Below are 7,122 nucleotides of genomic sequence, written 5' to 3'. Positions count from 1 at the left end.
GCTCAGCGACCGTAGCCCACGGGCCCAGCCGCTCCGCGGCATGTGGGATCTTCCCAGACCGGGGCGCGAACCGGCGTCCCCTGCATCGGCAGGCGGATTCTCAACCACTGTGCCACCAGGGAAGCCCCTGAACGATCTTTTAACTACTATTTTCTACTGAAAGTTGGGACAAGCCTCTTTGTCTGCAAAAAGAGAACATTTTACGGCTTAGCTTTATGGCCATCCTCTCCTTTCAATCAACAATATTAGAACATATTACAAAGTTGTTACTCAACCAAAATATTTTTTGTTCCTTTTGAACTTTTTTTGTGACATTTCCATCTGGATTTCCCAATGGTATCTACAAATTGATATATCCAAACCAAACATTTCCCCCCCCAAATCAGCTTCTCCTTCAAATGACTCTTAACCTTTATATGTTACCCTCCAGTTTTCCCATTCTATTTGTGACAGATACCCTAGTTGTCTATTCAAAAATCATTTTCTCTTTTTTCTTGCTAACAAAAGTTAACTAATGTTGACAAATATTAACTGATGTGCTCAGCCAAACAACTATATTTGCTAGACCTCTTTGCAGTGAGAGTGGCCATGTGACACAGTCTGGCCAATGGGATAGAAGCAGAATTGCTGGGCAGGATGTCTGGAAAAGCTCTTTTAAAAGAGGCCAACTCAGCTAGCATATGTTTTGCCTTTTGCCCTTCTTCTTATTCCTGCCTGGAATAAGAAAATATCTGGGTAGGTTGAGTGCAAATCAACAATTGTTTTAACACAAGTGACAAGCAGGACAAAAGCCACGTGTGAAGAATGCCTAAGCAGAAAGAAAGGGCCTGGGTTCCTGATGGTATCCTGAAGCCACCACAGTAGCCCTGGACTGCCCACCTCCAGACTTCATAATATATGAGAAAATAAATTTGTTTTATCCACTGATTAGTCTGGGTTTTTTAGCTACTAGCAACCAATGTAATTCTAACTGATAAGTCATGAGTTACTTCAAATTCAGATAATTGCAATAGATTCTAATTATTTTCCCTGTCACCAATCCATATTGCAAAATACTGCCAGGCTAAATCTTCTTGAAACACAACTTTGATCATTATATTCTCAGTTCAAAAACATTCACTAACTATTCATTCATTGTTTCAACAAATATTTCTTGGGCACTTAAGAAGACCAAGTTTATGTGGTTAAGGTGAACTAGACCTCGGTTCTAATTCTGTTTCCTCCTCTTACTAGTTGTGTGGCCTCAACTTTTGAAAACCTAACCAGACACTGTCCTGAGCAATGCCATTTAGTGAACAAGAGAGACAAGGCCTCTGCTTATATTCTAATGGGCAATACACAATAATTTCAGGTAGTAATGGGTGTTATGAAGAAAACAAGAAAAGGTTATTTCTAGTGATGAGAGATGGTTTTCAGCCAATCCTATAATGGAGGACAGGAGTAGATCACTTCTCAGAACTGTTTAGTAGTATAGATTTTTAGATACCTCACACAAGTCTCTACTGGATCATGAAAGACTTTATCCATGCAAATGGCCGAACTTCTTGAATAAATTTCCCTATCAATATGGAGCACTACAGAGAAAACAAAGTTCCTCGAACCTATGGGATCATCCTCGCTACTTCATGGTCTTATCCCACTGATGTCCCCTCAAACATTTTTAATATACCCACCCATTTTACAGTCCAAAACCCTTTTTCATAAATGCACTCTTTTCAAGAATTCATGACCCACCTGTGGAACTGCAATTAGTTCAGTATGGTTGGGACTGAAGAGCCTCAGATTGTAGTCTGAAAAAGTCCTGGCCAGGCCAATGGGGAGCTCCCTAAAAAGACTGCCATTATAGGAATTCAGGACTGAGCAGAATTGGTCCAACTCTATACCCTCATCATGGTCAATCATTGACAGTGGGATGGTGAGGGTGGGTACTGAGCATGGCTTCAAGGTTGCAGATGAAAAGGTGTGGAAACTGGAAGCTGTTCAAGGGCCTCTTCTCCCACCTCTGTATTTATTGATTTATTTTTGCCACACCATGTGGCATCTTAGTTCCCTGACCAGGGATTGAACCCACACCCCCTGCAATGGAAGCACGGAGTCTTAACCGCTGGACTGCCAGGGAAGCCCCTGTTTGAGAAGCTTTAGAGGAGCCATGAGAGTAGAGGAGGCTTGATGATTATGAGTTGAATAGTGCATGGGAGCTGAGGAAGGTGGAGACTCTTCTTTCCTAATGATGTTGGCAGAGAGTGGAAGGAGAAAAAATAGAATGATAACTAGAGGGAACTAGGGTCAAAGGAGCAGATTTATAGAATTCTAGGAGCAGAAACAAGTAGATGGAAGAAAGTAAACATATAAAGAGAGTGGAAACTACAGGTCAGAACAAGTTTCCAGTCTTGGAGGACATGAGAGGAGGTGGAAGCCAGACCCAGGTGGAGGAAGAACCTGGAAGAGAGGAGAGGCGCTTTATTGCTGAGTCTGGAGTGGAGGAGGGGAGAAGAATGCAGACAGAGACACTCTGAGATGTGGGGGTAGTGTTTGGGGTAGTCAAGGCCTGTGTAATTTTTAATATTCCTGATTCACTTAGTAAGTAAATTAAGGATTATAAAGTTGTTAGCAGGTAGAAATGTCCAGACAAATGTTGGTAGGTGTAAGTATTGGGGAAAAGTGCAGGACAAATTTCAAGTCTTTACCATCAAATTAAAAATGAAAAGATCTTAAGAAACTGCTGTCTTTTGGGAAATTCCACCTGATGCAGGTAAGAAAATATGATTGATTATACTATGAAGAGTTTCTAAAACTGCATATATTGTAACACTCCGTTTTAAAAAAAATTTAGTTTTTTTTTGTTTTCCCACACAATTTGAAGAGAATTTGATTATAAAAAAGAACCAGTTTCTTGATAATACTCAATGTTTAATATATGGGGAAACAGACACTCATGTGGTTGGTGAAAGTGTAAGATTTTAGCCTTTCTGGAAGGAAATTTGGCAATATATTTATCAAAAACCTTTAAAAATATGCTTATCCATTGATAAAACAATTTAATTTTTGTGACTTTATGTTAAGAAAATTATTATACAAGTGCTCAAAGATGTGTTTCAATAATGTTAATTGTAGCCAAACTTATAAGAATCAAAAAGTAGGAACAGGGACTTCCCTGGTGGTCCAGTGGTTAAGAATCCGCCTTCCAATGCAGGGGACGTGGGTTTGATCCCTGGTCGGGGAACTAAGATCCCACATGTAGCAGGGCAACTAAGCCTGAGCGCTGCAACTACTGAGCCCACGAGCTCTGGAGCCTGTGCGCCACAGCTAGAGAGAAGCCCGAGTGCCGCAATGAAGAGCCTGTGCACTGCAACAAAGACCCAAAGCAGCCAAATAAATAAATAAATATTTTTTAAAAAGTAGGAACAACTGCAGTAGAAGATTGATTAAAGTACGGTACAACCATAATATAAAATACCATTCAGTCATTAACATGATGAGTAGATGAATATATATTAACCTGGAAGACATTCAAAGATTTTTATTAAGTGAAAAAGCATTTTACAAGGATGTATACATAATATAATCTTGTTTTCATTAAAAAAAAAAAGAAAGGCATTTAATTTATGTATCAATATAGACGTTGAAAACAGCCTGGACAACTTATACCAGTGTTCTGTCTGCGCGGTGGAATTATGGCAATTTTTTACTTTTTTCTTTTGTCTTATTTGCATTTTCTACCATGAACAAGTATTATTTTTGTCATTAAAAAACTGAATTTAAAGCAAAACAAAACATATTCTGGTCCTATTATCATCTACAGCCCTTAAGGAAAAATGTCCAGAAGTTCCCTTAAATGGGACAAGTCTATCTACTCATTCTTTTTCTGTAATTAAACTTGGTTTTTCTTCAAGCATCGGTATATAAACTAGTCTCATTTAATTCTATTTTTGCTTTAGTTTTTAGCAAAAGAAAATCATTATTTTCTATGTCTTTTAAAAATTGTTAATGTGAATATTTCATCCAAATTATGGACTACATTGGTTGGAGCTTACCCAGATGCTTCCCATCATTTAGAACATTATTCGAATGGAAAACATTCAGAGTTCCAAATAACAAATTTACAAACTATTTTTTAAAGCGGAGATTTATTGTATTTTATCAAGTTAGAGATACCTGTAACCTGAGGCTCTACAGGAAGGAGATGACAGACACATAACAGGAATGAGCTGTGCACAGGCAATCACTGCTGCCTGGCTTTTTTGTCCAGAAAGCCCTTCTTCTAGTCTACTATAGCAGGTTTCTGTCCCTGCTGTGAAAACTGCTGGGAGCGCCCAGCCCTTTCCAGCCTGCTCTTCACCCCACCCTCCTCCATGCCCTCACAGTCACGCATGGTTCAGATGCCAAAGCGTTCTATGGGGCTCAGGGCTACCAGCAGTAAACTTTCAGGATGCGCTTAATCCTTTGTAACATTGCTTCAGTGTCAGCAGTTCTGAGTTCATTACAACCTCTGGTTTGGAATACAGCCCTTTTGCCAGCAGCAACTATGGACTATTTTTGTCACCCTGCTAGAGGTGTATAAAAGTCACCTTAAACCTAAGGAATGAGTTTTAGTTTGGAATATAATCAAATTCTGAAATCTTATGGTCTTTTACTGTATTTAGCCTCATTTCCCTGTCAGTCATAATTTCCCATACATGCCTAAAAATAAAGAAGTCAAATTCATAAGACTCATCCTTTTCCGTGAGACAAACTGACTTTGTTTCCTGCCTCTTGCATGGAACTAAAATTCAGCAATTTGCTTTTAACAAAGCAATCTAAACATCAAAACTATACTGCATTCTGTCAGGAGAGAGACGGAGGCATGCCGTGGGGTCTGTGCAATAATAACAGTGCTCAACACTGTTCCAAGGTTGTTGTTGTTTTTTAACATATATTAATTCATTTAATTTTCACAACAGTCTTTTGAGGAACTATTATTACCTCCGTTTTATAGTTGAAGAAATTCAGGTACAGAGACTGACTTGCCCAAGGTCTCACAGCTGTTAAGTGGTAGAGATGGGATTTAAGCTCAGGAATTATGGCTCCTGTGTCAGGGCTCTTAACACGGTGTCATTTACGGCCTCACTCTTGCTTAGTTGTGCAATGACCGTGATTGTGCCTAGAGTATTGGGTTCTGGACTAGACATGAGGATGCAGCGTAGTGATTCCCAGCTTGACAGATGGTTGTAGGAGTAGATCGAAGTCAAGGGGTGTTTAAACTTTTACTTATGGAATCTTCAAACTAAATCTTGAGTGGAAGCCTAAAATGAAAAACAAATGAAAGTGCTTATAGTTAAAGATATGCAAATTGGACAGTAGACAAAAATATCACAGTTTACCTATTAATCTGGTAAGAGTTTGAAATTTTGATATATCCCAGGGTTGCCTAGGGTCTGGGATAAAACATCTTCTCATGCACTGTTGGAAGGAATCTATTGATAAAACATTATCTGGAAGACAATTAAGGCCATATGTATTAAAATTTAAAATGTATTGGGGACTTCCCTGGTGGTCCAGTGGTTGAGACTCTGCACTCCCAAGGTCAGGGAACTAGATCCCGCAGCATACTGCAACTTAAAAAAAAAAAAAAAAAAAAAAAAAGATCCCGCATGCCACAAGCATGCTGCAACTAAGACCCGGCGCAGTCAAGTAAAAAAAAAATTAAAAATTTAAAAATTAAAAAAAATTAAAAATGCATCAAGTGTAAACCCAACTATTTTGTGGGAATTTGCTCTATGCATATACTGGCAAATATATGTTGAATATAATGATATTTGATATGACAAAACAATCAACCATCAAATAAAAAAACAGCCTGTGTGTTTGTCAGCAGAGAAAAGGTTATATAAATTACAGTACTATATAGTTTTCAAAAGAAAGATGTTGTTGTAAATATGCTGGCTTAGAAAAGGTGTGGAATTTATGTTAGTAAGTGAAATGAGTAAGGTACAGAACACTGTATATCTAGATGATTCAATCTTACACACACACACACACACACACACACACACACACAGCATGTGACCCTGTGCATAAAAATCACCGCAAAAGATGACAGAAGAAGAACAACAAAAGTTTAAAGTGATTAACTTTGTGTAAATGTTAAGTAATTCTACGTGTGGTTTCCAATTTTTTTCAATTTTTTAAAAACCAGGTTCTATTACTACTCTTATAAAATTAATAAAACTGACTACTTGAAACACAAGGTCAATTCATACAAAACTTCAGGTAGTTGAATTAAAAATTGTCATTATTGATATTTAAGATTATAAAAATAAAATATCTGGATAATATGCCAAAAAAACCCTACCCCAAAACAGATGAAAGTGGAGCCTGGGTTGAAGGACAACGGAGGACGAGCAGAGCCCTGCCCACTCAGGCTTTCCCAGAAATCTCCTTTACCTACTCCAAGGGCTTTGAGCAGCATGGTTTGAGAGCTACAGTTGACCCTTGAACAATGCAGGCCTTAGGGGTGCCCACTCTCCATGAAGTCGACAACCCGCCTATAACTTACAGTCAGCCCTCAGTATCCACGATTCCTCTGTATCCCTGGATTCAACCAACCTCAGAGTGTAGTACTGTAGTATTTACTGTTGAAAAAAAATCTGCTTAAAAGTGGACCTGCCCACTTCAAACTCGTGTTGTTCAAGGGTCAATTGCACTAGTGAACCAAAAAGAGCACAGTATCTGAAGTCAGAAGACCTGGGTTCAAACCTGGAATAAACCCATCTATTTTTACAGGATTCACATCAGTAAAATGTAAACCATTCCTCTTTTACATGGCTTTTGTGGAGGGTTAAACGAGATTTATGTAAGAGCACTTTGAAATTGTGAAGCAATATACAGTTTCCTTTTATGAGAGCCTTGACTTGAAAAGGAGAGACCCAAGTGGCAATGAGGCATGAGACAGGCTCTGTGCATCTTGGGTAGCCTTGATTATTCACAGAAAAATTGGGTAGGAGGTGACCCTGGGCAGTGTCATGAGGGCGACAACTGGAAGAGTGAGGCTAAGCAAGTTATGTCTCAGTAAACAATATCCTTCTCCTTTGAAACAATCACCAAACTGCAACTAAGAAATTTTTGTTTTTGAGATCTCTCCTC

The sequence above is a fragment of the Physeter macrocephalus genome, chromosome 4 (assembly GCF_002837175.3).
Source record: "Physeter macrocephalus isolate SW-GA chromosome 4, ASM283717v5, whole genome shotgun sequence".
Classification (NCBI taxonomy): domain Eukaryota; kingdom Metazoa; phylum Chordata; class Mammalia; order Artiodactyla; family Physeteridae; genus Physeter; species Physeter macrocephalus.
This window is presented reverse-complemented; position numbering follows the sequence as displayed.